Below are 24,031 nucleotides of genomic sequence, written 5' to 3' on the forward strand. Positions count from 1 at the left end.
TTTCCCTTTTGTACTTTAAATATTTGCACATCATTACAACACTGTATATATGCATAATATGACATTTGTAATGTCTTTATTATTTTGGCACTTTTGTGAGTGTAATGTTCACTGTACATTTAAAAAAAAAAATCACTTTCATTTATTATCTATTTCACTTGCTTTGGCAATGTACATTTTTTTCTCCCATGCCAATAAAGCCCTTAAATTGAAGAGAGAGAGAGAGAGAGAGAGAGAGAGAGAGAGAGGGGGAGAGAGAGGGGAGAGAGAGAGAGAGAGAGGGGAGAGAGAGGAAAGAGAGAGAGAAGAGTGAGGGCCAAATGAACTGATCTATCCAGTCAACATCCTGTTCAAAACGTCTCCAGTTAAACCAGATTGATTAGAGATGATAACTAATATGCCTGTGTCATAAATCATGACAGGTACTGTATCTTATTACATGACTCTATCTACTATCTCACGGTTGTATTTATGGTTCTGATTACCTTGAGTCACATGAGAAGCTACAGTACCTGCCTGTCCTATTGGTCTAGCAGTTAGTGTATGTTTAGGCCCTGCCCATCTTATTGGTCTATCAGTTAGTATGTGTTCAGGCCCTGCCCTTCCTATTGGTCTAGCAGTTACTATGTGTTCAGGCCCTGCCATTCCTATTGGTCTAGCAGTTAGTGTGTGTTTATGCCCTGTCTTTCCTTTTGGTCTAGCAGTTAATGTGTTTTTGGGCTTTGCTCCCTGGCCCGTTGTGTGGTGGCTGTTACTATGTGGGGTAATAATGATATCTAAACAAGGCAGTCTGTCATCATGATTATTCATATTATCAAAACAAATAGATAACACTTTATTTGGATAGTCCATCTGTAGACTATCAGTACCATTTCAACTATCTACTAACCCTAGCTCTAAACCTAACCTTAACCGTTATCCTAACCCTAATCTTAACCCTAAACCTCGCCCTAACCTTAACGCTTACCCAAAACCTTATTGTAAACTTCACCCCAACTGTAACCTTAGCAAGCAGTTGTTTATCAACAGACAGTTTGTTGATAGTATAACCATGTACAGTCGCGACCTGCAGAGCCCCACCTGTTTTGAGCCCCACATTTTTAGCCCCAAAAATATATGTACACTACCGTTCAAAAGTTTGGGGTCACTTAGAAAGGTCCTTGTTTTTGAAAGAAAATACAATTTTTTGTTCATTAAAATAACATAAAATTGATCAGAAATATAGTGTAGAGATTGTTAATGTTGTAAATGGCTATTGTAGCTGGAAACGGCAGATTTTTTATGGAATATCTACATAGGCGTACAGAGGCCTTTTATCAGCAGCCATCACTCCTGTGTTCCAATGGCACATTGTGTTAGCTGTGTACTACTCCCTTCACAGAACAGCGCAAACTGTCTCTAACCAGAATAGAAAGAGGAGTGGGAGACCCCGGTGCACAACTGAGCAAGAGGACAAGTACATTAGTGTGTCTAGTTTGAGAAACAGATGCCTCACAAGTCCTCAACTGGTAGCTTCATTAAATAGTACCCGCAAAACACCAGTCTCAACGTCAACAGTGAAGAGACCACACCGGGATGCGTGCCTTCTAGGCAGAGTTGCAAAGAAAAGGCCATATCTCAGACTGGCCAATAAAAATAAAAGATTAAGATGGGCAAAAGAACAGACACTGGATAGAGGAAGATTGGAAAAAAGTGTTATGGACAGACAAATCTAAGTTTGAGGAGTTTAAATCACAAAGAAGAACATTCGAGTGCTTGACGACGTCTGTCAAGCACATGGTGGAGGCAATGTGATGGTCTGGGGGTGCTATGGTGGTGGTAAAGTGGGAGATTTGTACTGGGTAAAAGGGATCTTGAAGAAGGAACGCCATCACTCCATTTTGGAACGCCATACCCTGTGGACGGCGCTTAATTGGAGCCAATTTCCTCCTACAACAGGACATTGACCCAAAGCACAGCTCCAAACTATGCAAGAACTATTTAAAGAAGAAGCAGTCAGCTGGTATTCTGTCTATAATGGAGTGGCCAGCACAGTCTCAACCCTATTGGGAGCAGCTTGGCTGCTTGGCCATGATTGGCTCAGTGTTCTGTCACTTATGGGGACACTACATCATCGCCAAGTTTATGTCCTTAGTAAGGATAGACATCCAAAATTTCAGCCCTTTGGGTCCTGCCATAGAGTTATATTACAAGTGCCCTTCCAAGAAGGCTCAAGGTCATTGGCCACAGATAAAATGATGTCAAATCACGCTATATGTACAGTAGCTTTGATAGGACTGATCATGTCAACATCTTACTTTCAAAGTCTTAGCTAACAGTCTACTGGCAAATCCTTTTTCATATGTGTCACGTCCGTCGTAAAGATGGGACCAAGGTGCAAAGGGAATGTGTCTGCTCATCTTCTTTATTTAATGAGAAGAAAACGAAACAAAACACTTAATACAAAAAAACAACGACGAGAAACAGTCCTGTAAGGAACACAACTACACAAGGAACAACTACCCACAAAAACCCATGAAAATAAACTAGACACAGACATAGAAATAGTCTAACATAGAACATTGCCCAACAAACCCCGAAACACATTAAACAAACACCCCCTGCCACATCCTGACCAAACAAATAACCTCTTTACTGGTCAGGACGTGACAATATGAAGAGAAATAATGAAGAGAAATTATAGATAAAACGTATCGGTGCTCATCGGCCATTGGGCGTAAAGATTAGACAACAAATTGGAAATCGCAAATTCCACAATGAGTCGTTTGGAAGGAATCAGAGGCTAACTGCAAGCATTGCAAAGCAACCAGTAGCCTGCTATTCAATGGAGGGGCTGTGTGTTTTTTTCCGAGTTCCCACCATAAATCCAGAGAATGCCAGAATTTGATGACAAAGTTTGGTGACAAAACCGCCACGCCACCTTCATGTTTAAGTGAGCACCTCACAAGCCAAGGTGAGTCCAAAAATGTCTTGTATGCTGCTGCATAAATGATGGAATATGCAAGGGAGATAAGTATGCTGTAGCTAAGAAAGTAATAGTAAGTGTATGTTGTGTAGTAAGCTGTTAGTAGCCCATGTGCCTCCCCTAATAATTTGGTCTATTTTTACCTTTTAATTTCGCCTAACGTTACTGTTCTGGCTCGGTGGTGCTGCACATGTAGCCTATAACCTGTTTTTGAGAAATGTCATCATCTGATATTGTAACAGGTTTCATTGTCTGCTTATATGCCCCTTTTATTTATCCTACGGTTCTGACTTGGTGTCCAGGGAAGATACTGTAAGAGCAGCCCATGTTCTGCATTCTGTCGCTGTACATTTCAAAAGTGCTGAACACAGTTATATTGACTACGTCCTTCGTCGCTCGCTCATGAATCTCTTAATCGAAATTACGGAATGCCTCTTATCCGCTCATCGTTCCCTTATTCCATAGTTTGTACATCTCAATTGTCAGTAGAAACCACATTTGTTTAATCAAGTCAGCCATATCAGCTATGTTTTTTTTAAAGGCAGTAAACAAGGCTGAATTAATTTGTTTCGCTGCTAGACAAGGCAGCTCTGCCATTGGGACAGCTTTATGTAGGCCCTAACAGTTTGTGGGCACCGCTTGTCGCCGTTATAGTGCAATTAATGTATTGTTTAGTGTTGTGTTGTGTAGTGTCTTTGCTGGCATGCATCTAAAAACATTTTTCTGAGTTTTCCACAAGATTTACATGCTAAAATCGCCACTGACCATGTAGAGAATCTACAAATGGAAAACCCAGACTATGCAAATAAATTGTGACCCAACAAATGTCCCCTTGGGGATTAAAAAGCATAAATACTCTATTATTATACAATCGGGGATCTTGTCTCAAAATGACAGAACCTGCCATTAGAAGGTCAGGAAATACCATTAAGAATCTTTTCCCACTGTGTGAAAGAGTCTGTTAGAGTAAGAAACCAATAGTAATGTAGTAATATTTCCCCATTAGGTCACATAGAGATCACCCTTTCTCTGACCTTAACATAATATGGTCAAGACTGTTATTGTGTAGGAGTTTGAGTTACTACTACTGTGTAATATATATATATATATATATATTGTAAATGTTTACTAATAGGTTAAAGAACAACACCTATGACAGGTTCAGTATTCTGAGTGTGTACAGTGTTCACAGAGAAGTGCTACATGTCATAATAGTACTCTCACTGTCTTGGTCAGCACAGGGAAATGTCCCCTAGAATTTCCCTCCCACTCACATGATGGGGTTATGACATTACAGAGAGAAAGTGAGGCAGGAGAGAGACAATGAGAAGAATTGGAGAAAGAGAGACAGAAGAGAAAGAGAGACAGAAGAGAGAGACAGAAGAGAAAGAGAGACAGAAGAGAGAGAGTACGAGAGACAGAAGAGAGACAGAAAAGAGAAAGAGAGACAGAAGAGTGAGAGAGAGAGAGAAGAGAAAAAAAGACAGAGGAGAGAAAGAGAGACAGAAGAGAGAAAGAGATACAGAAGAAAGAGAAAGAAGAGAGAGAGAGACAGAAGAAAGAGAGAGAAAGAGAGAGAAGAGAGAAGAGAGAGAGAAAAAGACAGAAGAGAAAGAGACAGAAGAGAAAGAGAGAAAGAAGAGAGACAGAAGAGAGGTAGAAAGAGAGACAGAAGAGAGATAGAGATAGAGAAGAGAGAGAAATAGAAACAGAGAGAGAAGAGAGCGAAAGAGAGACAGGAGAGAGAGAGACAGAAGAGAGAGAGTACGAGAGAGAAGAGAGAGAGACAAGAGAGAGAAAGAGACAGAAGAGAGAGAGAGAAAAAGAGACAGAAGAGAGAGAGAAAGAAAGCGAGAGAAGAGAAAGAGAGACAGAAGAGAGAGAGAAAGAGAGACAGGAGAGAGAGAGACAGAAGAGAGAGAGTCCGAGAGACAGAAGAGAGAGAAAGAGACAGAAGAGAGAGAGAGAAAAAGAGACAGAAGAGAGAGAAAGAGAAAGCGAGAGAAGAGAAAGAGAGACAGAAGAGAGAGAGAAAGAGAGACAGAAGAGAGAGAGAGAGACAGAAGAAAGAGAGACAGAAGAGAGCAAGAGAAAGAGACAGAAGAGAGAGAGAGAAAGATAGAGAAGAGAAAGAGAGAGAGAGAGAGAGAGAGACAGAAGAGAAAGAAAGAAAGACGAGAGTTAGAAAGAGAGACAGAAGAGAGAGACAGAAAAGAGAGAAAGAGAAACAGAGAGAGGAGAGAAAGAGAGACAGAAGAGAGAGAGAGAAAGAAGAGAAGGAGAGAGAGAAGAGAGAGAAAGAGATGAGAGAGAGAATGAGAGAGAATGAAGAGACAGAGATATAGAAGAGAGAGAGAGACAGAGAGAGAGAAAGAGAGAGAAGAGAGAGACAGAAGATAGAGACAGGAGAAAGAGACAAAAGAGAGACAGAAGAGAGAGAGAAGAGAGACAGAAGAGAGAGAGAGAGAAAGAGAGAGACAGAAGAGAGAGACAGAAGAGAGAGAGAAAGAGAGAGAAGAGAAAGAGAGACAGACGAGAGAGAGAAAGAGTGGCAGAAGAGAGAGAGAGTGAAAGCGACAGAAGAGAGAGAAGAGAAAGAGAGACAGAAGAAAGAGAGAAAGAGAGACAGAAGAAAGCGAGAAAGAGAGACAGAAGAGAGAGAGACAGAGAGACACAATAGAGAGAGTAAGAGAGAGAAGAGAGAGAGACATAAGATAGAGACAGAAGAGAGAGAGAGAAAGAGACAGAAGAGAGAAAGAGAGAGAAAAGAGAGAGAGAATGGGAGACAGAAGAGAGAGAGACAGAAGAGAGAGACAGAAGAGAGAGAAAGAGAAAGAGAGAGAATAGAAAGAGAGGCAGAAGAGAGAGAGAGAAAGAGAGGCAGAAGAGAGAGAGCGTGAAAGAGACAGAAGAGAGAGAGAAGAGAAAGAGAGACAGAAGAAAGCGAGAAAGAGAGACAGAAGAGAGAGACAGAAGAGAGAGAAAGAGAAACAGAAGAGAGAAGAGAGACAGAAGAGAGAGAGAGACAGAAGAGAGAGAAGAGAGACAGAAGAGAGAGAGAGAGAGGACTGATAGTGAACTGATCTACCCACTCACCAACCTGTGCATCACTCTGTCATTATATTTCCAGGTAAACCAGATTGATTAGTGATAAGCCAACTAATATGACTGTGTCATGAATCATGACAGGTACTGTATCTTTTTATGTCTCCTGGAACTGTTCTCTGGTGACATCCCATTCACATGCCTCTCACTGTCAACTTCAACTGTGAATCAATAAAGGTTGGTTTAATGAACGATATGGACGCAATAATGTTTGGTTTAATAAACGATATGGACTCAATAAAGAAGACCACCAAAAACCCTGAAATTTCCATCCCTAACTATAACATTTTCCTACAAGATAGAACTGCCAAAGGGGGTGGTGTTGCAATCTACTGCAGAGATAGCCTGCAGTTCTGTCTTACTCTCCAGGTCTGTGCCCAAACAATTCGAGCTTCTACTTTTAAAAATCCACCTTTCCAGTAACACGTCTCTCACCGTTGCCGCTTGCAATAGACAACCCTCTGCCCCCAGCTGTGCCCTGGACACCATATGCGAATTGATTGCCCCCCATCTATCTTCAGAGCTCGTGCTGCTAGGTGACCTAAACTGGGACATGCATATTACCCCGGCCATCCAACAATCTAAGCTTGATGCCCTCAATCTCACACAAATTATGTCACGCCCTGACCAGGTGAACTCTTCTATTTTGGTCAGGGTGTGGCATTTCTATAGTTTATTTTCTATGTTTTTGGTATAGCCTTGCTTTGGGGCGTATTTCTATGTTGGGTTCTGTCGATTCCCAATCAGAGACAGCTGTGTCTAGTTGCCTCTGATTGGGGAATCATATTTAAGTTCCTTTTCCCCCCACGATGTTTGTGGGTTGTTGTCTCTTTTTGTTGGAGCAGTAGCGATACGTTTATTCTCTGTTTTGACCGTGTTATTTCAGTCTGTAATAAATAACATGAGTTCACTCCCAGCTGCGCCTTGGTCCACTTCTTCCTTCCTGCACGACGATCGTTACAGAACAACCCACCAAACCAGGACCAAGCAGCGGGAGGAAAAGGAGCGCGAGAGATGGGCTCGCGAGGGAAAGGAGTTCTGGACCTGGGAGGAGATCATGTCGGGGGAAAGGACCCTGGCGGAAGGATTCCCAGGTCGAGGAGGTGATGCCAGCCGGTGGAAGGAGTCGCAGGCGGCGGTCGAGGAGGCCCGGAAGACACCCCCAATAATTTTTTTGGGGGGGGCTAATGGGGTGGTCCGGAAGGGCAGAGGAAGAGCCCAGACCACTGCTCTCGTGGGGGATAACGGCGAAGGAGGAGGCAGAGATGTGGCAGGTCCTGGAGGACCTGCGTAGGGACAGCGTGGAGGAAGAGCCTTGGGTGGCAGAGGTGCCCACGGTATCGCCAGTGCGCCTGCACAGCCCAGTGCGCTCTGTGCCAGCGCCCCACATTTGCCGGGCTAGGGGGAGTGTTCAGTGAGGACGTGTTGTGCCGGCTCAGCGCTCCTGGCCTCCGGTGCCCCTTCTCGGTCCGATGTATCCTGCGCCGAGGGCGCGCACTGTGTCTCCGGTACGGCTACACAGCCCAGTGCGTTCTGTGCCAGCGCTCCACACTTGCCAGGCTAAGGTGGGTGTTGAGCCAGAACGGGTGATGTCAGCTGTGCACTCCAGACCTCCAGTGCGCCTCCTCGGTCCAGGATATCCGGCGCCGCTTATGCGCACTGTGTCGCCGGTGTGCGGCCCCAGTCCAGTCCGGCCCGTCCCTGCTCCCCGCACCAAGCCAGTGGTGTGTGCCCCCAGTCCAGTCCGGCCCGTCCCTGCTCCCCGCACCAGGTTAGTGGTGCGTGTCCCCAGTCCTGTCCGGCCCGTCCCTGCTCCCCGCACCAGGTTAGTGGTGCGTGTCCACAGTCCTGTCCGGCCCATCCCGGCTCCCCGCACCAAGCCGGTGGTGCGTGTCCCCAGTCCGGCCCGTCCCTGCTCCCCGCACCAGGTTGGTGGTGCGTGTCCCCAGGCCAGTCCGGCCCGTCCCTGCTCCCCGCACCAGGTTGGTGGTGCGTGTCCCCGGTCCTGTCCGGCCCGTCCCTGTTCCCCGCACCAGGTTAGTGGTGCGTGTCCCCAGTCCTGTCCGGCCCGTCCCTGCTCCCCGCACCAAGCCAGTGGTGTGTGCCCCCAGTCCAGTCCGGCCCGTCCCTGCTCCCCGCACCAGGTTAGTGGTGCGTGTCCCCAGTCCTGTCCGGCCCGTCCCTGCTCCCCGCACCAGGTTAGTGGTGCGTGTCCACAGTCCTGTCCGGCCCATCCCGGCTCCCCGCACCAAGCCGGTGGTGCGTGTCCCCAGTCCTGTCCGGCCCGTCCCTGCTCCCCGCACCAAGCCAGTGGTGTGTGCCCCCAGTCCAGTCCGGCCCGTCCCTGCTCCCCGCACCAGGTTAGTGGTGCGTGTCCCCAGTCCTGTCCGGCCCGTCCCTGCTCCCCGCACCAGGTTAGTGGTGCGTGTCCACAGTCCTGTCCGGCCCATCCCGGCTCCCCGCACCAAGCCGGTGGTGCGTGTCCCCAGTCCAGTCCGGCCCGTCCCTGCTCCCCGCACCAGGTTGGTGGTGCGTGTCCCCAGTCCTGTCCGGCCCGTCCCTGTTCCCCGCACCAGGCCCACGGCGCGTGTCCACAGTCCGGCACGGCCTGTGTCCGGTCCACCGGTGACCAGTCCTGTTCCGGTCGGCGGCTCCGCTCCGGAGCCTGAGCATGCCGCTCCACCGTGGTCCAGTCCGGGCCAGAAGGGTAGGGCTAGGGTGGAGGCAGGGGGAGAAACACGCCCGGGGCCAGAGCCTCCACCGAGGGTGAGGCGCCCACCCGGGTCCTCCCCCCTAATAGACTTTAGGTTGGTGCGCCGGGAGTACGCACCGTTGGAGGGGGGTACTGTCACGCCCTGACCAGGTGAACTCTTCTATTTTGGTCAGGGTGTGGCATTTCTATAGTTTATTTTCTATGTTTTTGGTATAGCCTTGCTTTGGGGCGTATTTCTATGTTGGGTTCTGTCGATTCCCAATCAGAGACAGCTGTGTCTAGTTGCCTCTGATTGGGGAATCATATTTAAGTTCCTTTTCCCCCCACGATGTTTGTGGGTTGTTGTCTCTTTTTGTTGGAGCAGTAGCGATACGTTTATTCTCTGTTTTGACCGTGTTATTTCAGTCTGTAATAAATAACATGAGTTCGCTCCCAGCTGCGCCTTGGTCCACTTCTTCCTTCCTGCACGACGATCGTTACAAATTATCAATGAACCCACCAGGTACAACCCCAAATTTGTAAACACGGGCACCCTCATAGATATCATCCTAACCAACTTGCCCTCCAAATACACCTGTTTTCAACCAAGATCTCTGTGATCACTGCCTCATTGCCTGCATCCGTAATGGGTCTGCGGTCAAACGACCACCCCTCATCACTGTCAAACGCTCCCTAAAACATTTCAGGGAGCAGACCTTTCTAATCGACCTGGCCCGGGTATCCTGGAAGGATATTGACCTCATCCCGTCAGTAGAGGATGCCTGGTTATTCTTTAAAAGTGCCTCCCTCAGCATCTTAAATAAGCATGCCCCATTCAAAAAAATGTAGAACCAGGAACAGATTTAGCCCTTGGTTCTCTCCAGACCTGACTGCCCTTGACCAGCACAAAAACATCCTGTGGCGTTCTGCATTAGCATCGAATAGCCGCCGTGAAATGGATTTTTTCAGGGAAGTTAGGAACCAATATACACAGGCAGTTAGGAAGGCTAGCTTTTCAAGCAGAAATTTGCATCCTGTAGCACAAACTAAAAAAGTTCTGGGACACTGTAAAGTCCATGGAGAATAAGAGCATCTCCTCCCAGCTGCTCACTGCACTGAGGCTAGGAAACACTGTCACCACCGATAAATCCACTATAATTGAGAATTTCAATAAGCATTATTCTACATCTGGCCATGCTTTCCACCTGGCTACCCCTACCCCGATCAACAGCCCTGCACCCCCCACAGCAACTCGCCCAAGCCTCCCCCATTTCTCCTTCACCCAAATCCAGATAGCTGATGTTCTGAAAGAGCTGCAAAATCTGGACCCCTACAAATCAGCTGGGCTAGACAATCTGGACCCACTCTTTCTAAAAGTATCTGCCGAAATTGTTGCAACCCCTATTACTAGCCTGTTCAACCTCTTTCGTATCGTCTGAGATTCTCAAAGATTGGAAAGCTGCCGCGGTCATCCCCCTCTTCAAAGGGGGAGACATTCTAGACCCAAACTGCTACAGACCTATATCTATCCTACCCTGCCTTTCTAAGGTCTTCGAAAGCCAAGTTAACAAACAGATTACCGACCATTTCGAATCCCACCGTACCTTCTCCGCTATGCAATCTGGTTTCAGAGCTGGTCATGGGTGCACCTCAGCCACCCTCAAGGTCCTAAATGATATCATAACCGCCATCGATAAGAGACATTACTGTGCAGCCGTATTCATCGACCTGGCCAAGGCTTTCGACTCTGTCAATCACCACATTCTTATCGGCAGACTCAACAGCCTTGGTTTCTCAAATGATTGCCTCGCCTGGTTCACCAACTACTTCTCTGATAGAGTTCAGTGTGTCAAATCAGAGGGCCTGTTGTCCTGACCTCTGGCAGTCTCTATGGGGGTGCCACAGGGTTCAATTCTCGGGCCGACTCTCTTCTCTGTATACATCAATGATGTCGCTCTTGCTGCTAGTGATTCTCTGATCCAACTCTACGCAGATGACACCATTCTGTATACCTCTGGCCCTTCTTTGGACACTGTGTTAACTAACCTCCAAACGAGCTTCAATGCCATACAACTCTCCTTCCGTGGCCTCCAACTGCTCTTAAATGCAAGTAAAACTAAATGTATGCTCTTCAACAGATAGATGCCCGCACCTGCCCGCCCGTCCAGCATCACTACTCTGGACGGTTCTGACTTAGAATATGCGGACAACTACAAATACCTAGGTGTCTGGTTAGACTGTAAACTTTCCTTCCAGACTCAAATTAAGCATCTCCAATCCAAAATTAAATATAGAATCGACTTCCTATTTCGCAACAAAGCATCCTTCACTCATGCTGCCAAACATACCCTCGTAAAACTGACCATCCTACTGATCCTCGACTTCGGCGATGTCATTTACAAAATAGCCTCCAACACTCTACTCAACAAATTGGATGCAGTCTATCACAGTGCCATCTGTTTTGTCACCAAAGTCCCATATACTACCCACCACTGCGACCTGTACGCTCTCCTTGGCTGGCCCTCGCTTCATACTCGCCGCCAAACCCACTGGCTCCAGGTCATCTACAAGTCTCTGCTAGGTAAAGCCCCGCCTTATCTCAGCTCACTGGTCACCATAGCAGCACGCGTAGCGCTCCCGCAGGTATATCTCACTGGTCACCCCCAAAGCCAATTCTTCCTTTGGATGCCTTTCCTTCCAGTTCTCTTTCCTTCTTCTGGCATGAACTGCAAATATCACTGAAGCTGAAGACTCATATCTCCCTCACTAGCTTTAAGCACCAGCTGTCAGAGCAGCTCACAGATTACTGCACCTGTACGTAGCCCATCTGTAAATAACCCATCCAACTACCTCATCCCCATACTGTTATTTATTTATTTATCTTGCTCCTTTGCACCCCAGGATCTCTACTTGCACATTCATCTTCTGCACATCTACCATTCCAGTGTTTAATTGCTATATTGTAATTACTTCGCCACCATGGCCTATTTATTGCCTTACCTCCCTTATCCTACCTCATTTGCACACACTGTATATAGACTTTTTGTACTGTATTATTGACTGTATGTTTGTTTACTCCATGTGTAACTCTGTGTTGTTGTATGTGTCGAACTTCTTTGCTTTATCTTGGCCAGGTCGCAGTTGCAAATGAGAACTTGTTCTCAACTAGCCTACCTGGTTAAATAAAGGTGAAATAAAATATCCATATCGTCTTAGTGAACGATATGGACTGAATAATGTTTGCCTTAGTGAACGATATGGACTCAATAATGTTTGTCTTAGTGAACGATATGGACACAGCGGGGGGATGGGATATAGGGGTTGGGGGTTATTAGGTGGTATGGGGAGGGCTTTTTGTGGTGCTGTTGAGGGAGGAATGGTGCTGTTGGGGGGGGTAGCAATTATTCCTCAAGAGGGCTTGTTTATTGTTGTCTTACTCTGTGAGATAAAACAAAGCGAACCGAGCACGGCTCCATTGCACTGTGCTTTAGCCTTTTGTACATGCGCTTGACAGATTTCTGACAAGTTCAAAGCGTTTCGAGGGATCTTATGAAGGAGCTGGATGGCAGGGCGGAGGAGGCGGCTTGGCACCGGTGTTTTGGAAGTTGTGTTTCATGACATCTTTATGGGCCTGCCCCACGGTTAACACCATTAGCATGTCCACAATGCATCTCCCTGCTCCTGCCTGCCTGCCTCCTTTTTCCCCTTCTCCTCTTTTTGTTGTCTTTCTCACACAACTCAGGGGAAGAGTGACCTCTCTGCAGCTCTCAATTCACTGCTCCTCTATAGGGCTGAATGGACCGTCGCAACAAAAGGTGACATAATTTTCTCAAGGTTTGATTGGCCCCTATAGTGCCACAGGATGACATCATGCCACCCCCCACCTTCCTCATTTGCTCTGGGATGCAGGGTTGCTGTGACAACAGCATTGGTTAGGTCCTGGTTCCAGGGCTGTGGGCAGGACTTGGCAGTGAGGGCTAGGTTCTGTCACCAATGGCATCCTATTCCCTGTTGAGTGCAGTACATTTGGTCAGGACCCATAGGGCTTTGGTTGAAAGTAGTGCACTAAATAGGGAATAGGGTGTCATTTGGGACAGAGCCCTACTGCTTGGCTAGGCTTAATGAGCCCAGGCAGGCAGGGGTAACATTGGTCTTGTGTTTGCTGGTAAATATGATCAGATATGCTTAGACACATGCAGTCGCTGAGAAACATGTCTACTAACTCTCTACTAGCTAATAACTCTGGGCTGTGGATCATACAGATATTTTGTGTGTTTATTATGCATTTTGTGCGTGTGTGTGTGTGTGCGGGCACCAATGTGTGCATGTGTGTGAGGAAAGTCCCATTGTGATTAATTTCCCTGAATTAATTAATTAAGAGGTGGTAGCGATAAAAGGGATTTGCCCTCCTCCTCTTCCTCCTCCTCTGCTAACCCTTTGTGTTTCCTCAGCCAATTGCATGACAGGAATTAAGATTCTAACCCATATGTGCAAATCCCCATCCTACTCAGTCCAGGCTTGTTTTCCAGCTAAATGTACAGTTTTGTTTGCAATGGAACATTGCTTTTGTTCTCTTATTTACTTCATCAACACTAGTTAAAATTCACTCAATAAAGACAACCAAGACATTATGGGATCTGTGTTTTTCTTACAGCAAAATAATAATGTCTATGAATAAATAGACATGTGGGTTGAATAGGAGACCAGTCAAGGTGCTCCTCTCTCTAGCAGTTATTGGTGAGCAGAACAAACGCTGGGGTTTTCTACAACAACCGTCTGTAGCTGTCTGGATAGGACTGCTATAGTCCTCCAACACACACACACACACACACACACACACACACACACACACACACACACACACACACACACACACACACACACACACACACACACACACACACACACACACACACACACACACACACACACACACACACACACACACACACAACCTCTGAACCTTTCTATTAAATTGACATTTCTCCTTGATTGGCATGCTGAACTATAACAGCCCAGTATACCATATCACTATAACAACCCTCACAGCCCAGTACACCATATCACTATAACAACCCTCACAGCCCAGTACACCATATCACTATAACAACCCTCACAGCCCAGTACACCATATCACTATAACAACCCTCACAGCCCAGTACACTATATCACTATAACAACCCTCACAGCCCAGTACACCATATCACTATAACAACCCTCACAGCCCAGTACACCATATCACTATAACAACCCTCACAGCCCAGTACACCATATCACTATAACAACCATCACAGCCCAGTACACCATATCACTATAACAACCCTCACAGCCCAGTACACCACATCACTATAACAACCCTCACAGCCCAGTACACCATATCACTATAACAACCCTCACAGCCCAGTACACCATATCACTATAACAACCCTCACAGCCCAGTACACCATATCACTATAACAACCCTCACAGCCCAGTACACCATATCACTATAACAACCCTCACAGCCCAGTACACCATATCACTATAACAACCCTCACAGCCCAGTACACCATATCACTATAACAACCCTCACAGCCCAGTACACCATATCACTATAACAACCCTCACAGCCCAGTACACCATATCACTATAACAACCCTCACAGCCCAGTACACCATATCACTATAACAACCCTCACAGCCCAGTACACTATATCACTATAACAACCCTCACAGCCCAGTACACCATAGCATCACATACAGCCAAATGTCCATTTCCCTCTTGGAAGAACTGGTAATGAGGTTAATTTGAGGTGAGGTTGATGGTGAGGCTGGGAGCCAAACCTCACTGGTTCCAAATGTTCCCAAACTCTCCCTAGAATCACTGCAGTCGACTTGAAGGGATCTCCAAACACAATTTCCACGTGGTCTTGGAATGGGCCCAGAGTGCTGCTTCAAGGGTTGTTGTCGTATGAGAGGAAGTATAGTTATACAGGGTAGCTGACTAGTCACTGTCTCTCTCTCTCTCTCTCTCTCTCTCTCTCTCTCTCTTTGACACACAGACAGACATACGAAGATCAGGGATCTTTACTGTTATTGCTTCAGTTTGAAGTATAAACTATGACATTTGATCTCTTTCCTTTGGGAGATATATAGTCAATTCAAATAATGCAAGACTCATTATAGTGCAACGATCTTGGATGATTGATTCACACGATAGCTTTCCCTTTACTGCTACAGATGAATGGCCTTTTATGTCCACCTTTTATTTCCTTTATCATTTTTCCTTTGGCATTCCCCTCTCTTTCCCTTCACCCTTTTCTTTATGACATTCCCCCTCTCTTTCCCTTCACCCTTTTCTTTATGGCACTCACCTTCTCTTTCCCTTCACCCTTTTCTTTATGACATTCCCCCTCTCTTTCCCTTCACCCTTTTCTTTATGACATTCACCTTCTCTTTCCCTTCACCCTTTTCTTTATGGCATTCACCCTCACTTTCCCTTCACCCTTTTCTTTATGGCATTCACCCTCTCTTTCCCTTCACCCTTTTCTTTATGGCATTCACCCTCTCTTTCCCTTCACCCTTTTCTTTATGGCACTCACCCTCTCTTTCCCTTCACCCTTTTCTTTATGGCACTCACCCTCTCTTTCCCTTCACCCTTTTCTTTATGGCATTCACCCTCTCTTTCCCTTCACCCTTTTCTTTATGACATTCCCCCTCTCTTTCCCTTCACCCTTTTCTTTATGGCATTCACCCTCACTTTCCCTTCACCCTTTTCTTTATGGCATTCACCCTCTCTTTCCCTTCACCCTTTTCTTTATGGCATTCACCCTCTCTTTCCCTTCACCCTTTTCTTTATGGCATTCACCCTCTCTTTCCCTTCACCCTTTTCTTTATGGCATTCCCCCTCCTCTTTCCCTTCACCCTTTTCTTTATGGCACTCACCCTCTCTTTCCCTTCACCCTTTTCTTTATGGCATTCACCCTCTCTTTTCCTTCACCCTTTTCTTTATGCCACTCACCCTCTCTCTCCACCTCTTTTCCTGTGGCACTCATCCTTTATTTTCTTAATCGTCATCTTTCTCATCATCTTTCTCATCTTTCTCCTCGCCATATGTCCCATACCGATCTCTCTCTCTCTCTCTCTCTCTCTCTCTCTCTCTCTCTCTCTCTCTCTCTCTCTCTCTCTCTCTCTCTCTCTCTGCAGGGGGATTGATTGTGGTGTGCCGTGGCTGGCTCTGGCTTCCTTGAAGAGGCGGACACGGCTTCATGTGGGCAGATCTCTGCCAGCTTGGATGAGCCCCCTCTGGGTATCTGTTACACCTGACAGGGGGAGGGTGCGTGGGCGTGATGGGGGCATGACGTATCATATAGCTGCTATACCACTGTGTCGGGACTGGAAAGATGGTGGGAATCAGAGAATCTACTTCTTTCCTCCTTTTTTTGTGTTGGAACGTTCATGAATTACCGTTTTAAAGCAATTTCTGTAATCATTATCTGATTGATTGAAATGCTGTTTACTCATGAGGAGCAATATCAAACTCTTTGAGATGTATTTGCTAATCAATAATCTGAATTATGAGATTGGAATATAGTAAACCGTATGGGTCAAATATGTTATTATCATTAGCTTTAATACCAAACCAACCTAGCAATTAAAACAGTTGAAAAGGATGTGAGAAGCTGGCTAAGTTAGACTAGAGTGACTAGATATAGAGTGACTAGATGTAGAGTGACTAGATGTAGAGTGACTAGATGTAGAGTGACTAGATGTAGAATGACTAGATACAGAGTGACTAGATACAGAGTGACTAGATACAGAGTGACTAGATATAGAGTGACTAGATATAGAGTGACTAGATATAGAGTGACAAGATATAGAGTGACTAGACCCTTATTGATGTATCCATGTGACATGCACTTTTTAGAATACATTTTATTTTATTTTATTTATTCTTAGTGACATCTCTGAGAGATTTGCGGGGTGACACAGATGAGCCCGTTTCATGGCAAACCTTAGCACCTCTCCCTTTCTCCTTCCCTCTCTCCCCCTTTCCTAATTTCTATTGCATGGGGGTGGGAGGAGAGGCAGAGGAGGGATGCAGGGACCAGGCCAAGGGCCTCGACTGACATCCATGGGAATCTGCACATCCATTCAGGGACAATTATCCCCGTCAATACAGGGAGCAGTGGCACGGGGCGGGAGGGGAGGGGGCAAGGCAGTGTGTGTGGGAGAGAGAGGCAGTGGGGCAACCAACATGGAAACCAAGCCATGAAGTACCCAAGGAGCCAAGAGTTGAGGCCTGGAGAGAGAGAGTGTGGCAGGGGAGAGTGCGATGAGAGAGGTAGCTATAGTGAGAAGGAAGAAAGTGAAACAGTATCTGACACGTACAGAAATCTTTATGTCTGAAAGATGACCTTTATGAGTGAGTCTAGCAGAACTCATGTGTTTAAAATGAGTGTTTCCTTTCTGTCTGGTTTCTGGAGAAGTGATCATCTGAAAACATATTTTTGAGCAAGTAAAATTAGACACTGTTATTGACAGACTCCTAGCCAGGACATACTGTCTACTTAGGTTCAGGTCATGTTCCTCTGAGCTTAGTCTTATGGTCCTATCTCAGGCCTATTGGAGGACTGTTGTTAATGTGATAATAGTGGATATAATCACAGAGTGATTGACTAATTGTTCCTTATTTTTCATCATTTCAATTTTACAATGTTTGTCTGTCTGTCTTTCCATCCGTCCGTCTGTGTGCGTGCATCCTTGACATGACACACGTGCATGTTTGAAGGCTGCAGCGAGAGACTTCGCTGGCGTTCCATCCGACCCCACATGCCAGTTCCCTCTCTCTATCTCTCTCATCTGCCCTGGGCTCTTTCTGTAATTCAGAGGAAATGCTGTGGTTACAGAGGCAGGAGAGGGGGATTCCTGATCAGATTAATGGAAAACCGGACACCTCTTCACTTCTATTTTCCAAAGTACAGTAACTTGATAATTAGATGGTTGACTTCTGATCGCGGATTTGCTACCAACGAGATTCTCGTAACTGCAATATTCTCTGCTTTTCTGAAGCATGGCTTTCGGACAAGATACCCCTCATGGCTATCCAGCTCGATGGATTCTCCATTCACCGATCGGACAGGACAGTAAAGGTAAATCGAGAGGGGGAGAGATTTGCCTCCTTATCAACAACAAATGGTTTGCTGACTCGAGCTCAGTGGTAGTCTTGACCCATTGTTCATCCTTCGTGGAGTACCTGATGGTCAAATGCTGACCCTTCTACCTCCTGAAGGAGTTTTCAGCTGTTGTATACATTCCACCTCAGGACAAGAAATATAACAAACTAGAACTTAACAAACTGTATGAGGCTATAAACAAGCAGGAACATTTACATCCGGAGGCCGCCTTTCTTGTCGCCAGCGATTTTAATTTCGCGTCATTAAGACACACGATGCCCAACTTCCATCAACACATCTCCTTCGCCATTGGGGGCTATAAAGTCCTAGACTGTTACTCTACCCACAAGCAAGCATACATGGCCCTCCCTCGTCCACCATTCAGCAAATTAGATCATGACTCCTGCTTCCTGTTTACAAGCCGAAGCTCAATCAGGAAGTACCCGTGACTTGCTCCTTTGAGAAATTATCTTCATAATCAGAGATTATGCTACAGGACTGCTTTGCTAACCACCTCCGTCACCGATATCATAAGGAAATGTATCGGCCACGTTGTCTCCACAGTGAAGGTTTGCTGCTTCCCCAATCAAAAGCCCTGGAGGTTGGCGCTATGCTAAAGGACAGGACTACTGCACACAGAGCTATCACAGACAACCCTGAGGCTACGGCTGAGGACAGAAACACGTACAAGAAGTCCTGCTATGACCTCCGCAGAGTCATCAAACAAGCAAAAGAACAACATAGGAATAAGGTGGAATCATACTACACAGGCTCAGACTTCCGCTGCGTATGCACGCCTCGACAATAACAACACCGTACTGTGCATGAGGGATCCCACCGACCCAGAGTACTGGGTGATCTCGCTCTCTGAAGCCGCCGTGAGTAAGTTCTTTAACCAGGTCAACACTCGCAAGGCCACAGGGCCGGACGATATTCCAGGGCGTGTTCTCAGAGCATGCGCAGATCAGCTGGCAGGCATCATTTTCAAGCACTCCTTGTCCCAGACTGTAATCCCCATGTCTTAAAATGACTACCATCATTCCTGTTCCCAAGAACTCTAAGGCTTCATGCCACAACGACTACTGTGCTGTAGCTCTCACATCTGTAATCATGAAGTGCTTTGAAAGGTTGGTTATGGCACACATCAACTCCATCATCCCAGACGCCCTAGACCCACTCTAATTTGCATACCGCCCCATCAGATCCATCTCAAGTGCACTCCACACTGCCCTCACCCACCTAGATAAGAGGAATACCATTGTCGTCACCAAGCTTAGGACCCTGGGAATAAATACCTTCCTCTGCAACTGGATCCTGGACTTCCTGACTGGCCGACCCCAGGTGGTGAGGGTAGTCAACATCACCTCTGCCACGCTGACCCTCAACACGGGGGCCCCACAAGGGTCCGTGCTTAGTCCCCTCTTGTACTCCCTGTTCATCAACGACTGCATGGCCATGCATGACACCAACACCATCATCAAGTTTGATGATGACACAGCGGTGGTAGGCCTGATCACCAGTGACGATGAGACAGCCTATAGGGAGAAGGTCAGGGACCTGGCAGTGTGTTGCAGGACAACAACCTCTCCCTCAGCATCAGTAAGACCAAGGGGCTGATCGTGAACTACAGGAAATGGTGGGCGAGCACACCCCCATCCACAATGATGGGCTGCAGTGGAGCGGATTGAGAGCTTCAAGTTCCTTGGTGTCTACATCACTAAGGACAGCGCCTTATCCCCTCAGGAAGTTGAGAAGGTTTGGCATTGTCCCTCAAATCCTCAAAAAGTTCTACAGCTGGACTAATGAGAGCATCTTGACTGGCTCGATCAATGCTTTGTATGGCAACAGCACTACCTTCTATCGCATGGCGATACAGATGGTGGTGCGGACAACCCAGTACATCACTGGGGCAAAGCTCTCTGCCATCCAGGACCTCTATATCAGGAGTCACAGAAAATCATTAAAGACTCCAGCCACCCAAGCCATAGACTGTTCTCTTTGCTGCCGCACGGCAAGCGGTACTGGTGTATCAAGTCTGACACCAACAGGCTCCTGAACAGCTTCTATCCCCAAGCCATCAGACTGCTAAATAGCTAACAGAATGGATACAGGGACTATCTGAGTTGACCCTTGTATTTTATTTTTGCCCTACACACTCACGCACACTGACACTCGAACACACACATAACATGCACACACACTTATACTAACTCTACACACACACACACACACACACACACACACACACACACACACACACACACACACACACACACACACACACATCCAATCATCATTTACACTTCTGCTACTCTGTTTGTCATACATCCTGTTGCCTAGTCACCGGACCTCTATACATATCTACCCCTACGACTGACCTTGTATATTGCTTCTTACTTCTTATTTGTATTTTTAGTGTGTTTTTGTCCTACCTTATGTTATTTTTTGTGCTACATTGAGATTGATTACTGCATTGTTCGGTTTGGAGCTTGCAAGAAAGACATGTAACTGTGCTTGTGCATGTGACATTCAATCTCTCTCTCTCTCTCTGTCTCTCTCTGTCTCTCTCTCTCTATCTATCTCTGTCTCTCTCTCTGTCTATCTCTGTCTCTCTGTCTATCTCACACACACACACACACATCCAATCATCATTTACACTTCTGCTACTCTGTTTGTCATACATCCTGTTGCCTAGTCACCGGACCTCTATACATATCTACCCCTACGACTGACCTTGTATATTGCTTCTTACTTCTTATTTTTATTTTTAGTGTGTTTTTGTCCTACCTTATGTTATTTTTTGTGCTACATTGAGATTGATTACTGCATTGTTTGGTTTGGAGCTTGCAAGAAAGACATGTAACTGTGCTTGTGCATGTGACATTCAATCTCTCTCTCTCTCTCTGTCTCTCTCTGTCTCTCTCTCTCTATCTATCTCTGTCTCTCTCTCTGTCTATCTCTGTCTCTCTGTCATACGTCACTCTGACAGTCCCAGCCTGACAGTCCCATTTCACTCCAGGGCTCAGTATTGTGACTGGCCACACCACCTCAAACACTCCAGGTCCTCCCCGCTTGGCAGGAACGGCGGGAATGTCATCGTTGCTCCCAACCCAGGCGCCGCCCCGTTTGATCCACTGCCGTCTGGTTGGCCACATAGCTCCATTCTGTCCAACCAGGGGGAAATTATGACGAATGATTTTCATTTCAGTCTTTTTTTCACTCTAAAATATGAAAAGGCTCCAGCTAAGAGTGACTCAACGCACTGGGTTTTAGATGACTGACCTTTTGGAGTTGGCGAAGTGGTGGGTTTGTGTGTGTTTGTGCGTGTGTGTGTGTGTGCGTGCGTGCATTTCTGCGTGTGAAGTTGACCTGCTGGGAAGTTGACCTGCTATTGATCTGCTGGGAAATAATTTGTTGGAATTTGTGAAACTTTAAAATGGATTAACGAATAGAATTTACAAACATCTCTGTCAAAAGCACACCCAGGATGTGTAGTTTGCTATCAGTGAATCCATACGTGTGTGTGTTCCTGTACAATGTTGTACATGTACGTGCTCAACATGATGCCTCAGGGCCTCTCAGGTAGATGCTTATCAGTCAATCAGGCAGTAAGCCAGGCCCACCTCTCTCTCTCTCTCTGTCTATCTCTCTGTCTCTCTCTCTCTCTGTCTCTCTCTCGTTCTCTCTCTTGCTTTTTCTTTCTGATGGTGGGAGTTTTTTCCGTCTCAATGAATGATGGGTCTGCCTGCACGTCCTACTGTGCAGCCCCTCTGGTTCTTGAAGGTATGTAAACAACATGTTTCCATAGTTACTGCCAGGGCCCAACGCCATCTTATTATGGGTTGTGTATAACCTGACCTGATGCAACGATTACCTGAAGAAGAACAAGCAGTTCTAGGAATTGTGAATTTACACATGTACACATAGTCCAAAAGTCTCTCTGCAGCTGGGTAGCAGAGCTTATAGTATTTCTGTTTTAACATATGGCAGGGGACATCTATAGGTCCCATATTTAGTTATTTAACTAGGCAAGTCAGTTAAGAATAAATTCTTATTTACAACGATGGCCTAGGAACAGTGGGTTAACTGCCTTGTTCAGGGGCAGAACAACAGATTTTTACCTTGTCAGCTCATCTAGCAACCTTTCGGTTACTGGCCCAACGCTCTAACCACTAGGCTACCTGCCGCCCCATATGAATGGTACTCTATATTATTATTTGGTTTAAAGCGGAATGTCACATTTTGGTTGGACCTTGTGTGCAACTGAACAATAAAGTGATCATCATCTATGAAGGTTTGTCTCGGTTGTTTATTTCATACTGTGGGACACATGGCTGCTGTACAGCATTACACAGGGCCGTAGCTAGCTGATGCTATCATGGTTTTGTGTTGAGACATACAGTACATACAGGCTATGCATTTATCTGGTTTTATGGCCCGTTTATAGGGGTAAATGAATACAAACGAACGACAACTATCCCTCATTTCACACACACATTCATTCACGAAAACGCGTGCACACACACACACACAACGCACACATACACAAACATACAACATACATTAAATCCAAAATTAAATCTAGAATCGGCTTCCTATTTCACAACAAAGCATCCTTCATTCATGCTGCCAAACATACCGTCCAGCATCACTACTCTGGACGGTTCTGACTTAGAATATGTGGACAACTACAAATACCTAGGTGTCTGGCTAGACAGTAAACTCTCCTTCCAGACTCAAATTAAGCATCTCCAATCCAAAATTAATTATACACTGCTCAAAAAAATAAAGGGAACACTAAAATAACACATCCTAGATCTGAATGAATGAAATAATCTTATTAAATATTTTTTTCTTTACATAGTTGAATGTGCTGACAACAAAATCACACAAAAATAATCAATGGAAATCCAATTTATCAACCCATGGAGGTCTGGATTTGGAGTCACACTCAAAATTAAAGTGGAAAACCACACTACAGGTTGATCCAACTTTGATGTAATGTCCTTAAAACAAGTCAAAATGAGGCTCAGTAGTGTGTGGCCTCCACGTGCCTGTATGACCTCCCTACAATGCCTGGGCATGCTCCTGATGAGGTGGCGGATAGTCTCCTGAGGGATCTCCTCCCAGACTTGGACTAAAGCATCCGCCAACTCCTGGACAGTCTGTGGTGCAACGTGGCGTTGGTGGATGGAGCGAGACATGATGTCCCAGATGTGCTCAATTGGAATCAGGTCTGGGGAACGGGCGGGCCAGTCCATAGCATCAATGCCTTCCTCATGCAGGAACTGCTGACACACTCCAGCCACATGAGGTCTAGCATTGTCTTGCATTAGGAGGAACCCAGGGCCAACCGCACCAGCATATGGTCTCACAAGGGGTCTGAGGATCTCATCTTGGTACCTAATGGCAGTCAGGCTACCTCTGGCGAGCACATGGAGGGCTGTGCGGCCCCCCAAAGAAATGCCACCCCACACCATGACTGACCCACCGCCAAACCGGTCATGCTGGAGGATGTTGCAGGCAGCAGAACGTTCTCCACGGCGTCTCCAGACTGTCGCGTCTGTCACATGTGCTCAGTGTGAACCTGCTTTCATCTGTGAAGAGCACAAGGCGCCAGTGGCGAATTTGCCAATCTTGGTGTTCTCTGGCAAATGCCAAACGTCCTGCACGGTGTTGGGCTGTAAGCACAACCCCCACCTGTGGACGTCGGGCCCTCATACCACCCTCATGGAGTCTGTTTCTGACCGTTTGAGCAGACACATGCACATTTGTGGCCTGCTGGAGGTCATTTTGCAGGGCTCTGGCAGTGCTCCTCCTGCTCCTCCTTGCACAAAGGCGGAGGTAGCGGTCCTGCTGCTGGGTTGTTGCCCTCCTACGGCCTCCTCCACGTCTCCTGATGTACTGGCCTGTCTCCTGGTAGCGCCTCCATGCTCTGGACACTACGCTGACAGACACAGCAAACCTTCTTGCCACAGCTCGCATTGATGTGCCATCCTGGATGAGCTGTACTACCTGAGCCACTTGTGTGGGTTGTAGACTCCGTCTCATGCTACCACTAGAGTGAAAGCACCGCCAGCATTCAAAAGTGACCAAAACATCAGCCAGGAAGCAT

Source organism: Salmo salar, chromosome ssa03 (genome assembly GCF_905237065.1).
Source record: "Salmo salar chromosome ssa03, Ssal_v3.1, whole genome shotgun sequence".
Classification (NCBI taxonomy): domain Eukaryota; kingdom Metazoa; phylum Chordata; class Actinopteri; order Salmoniformes; family Salmonidae; genus Salmo; species Salmo salar.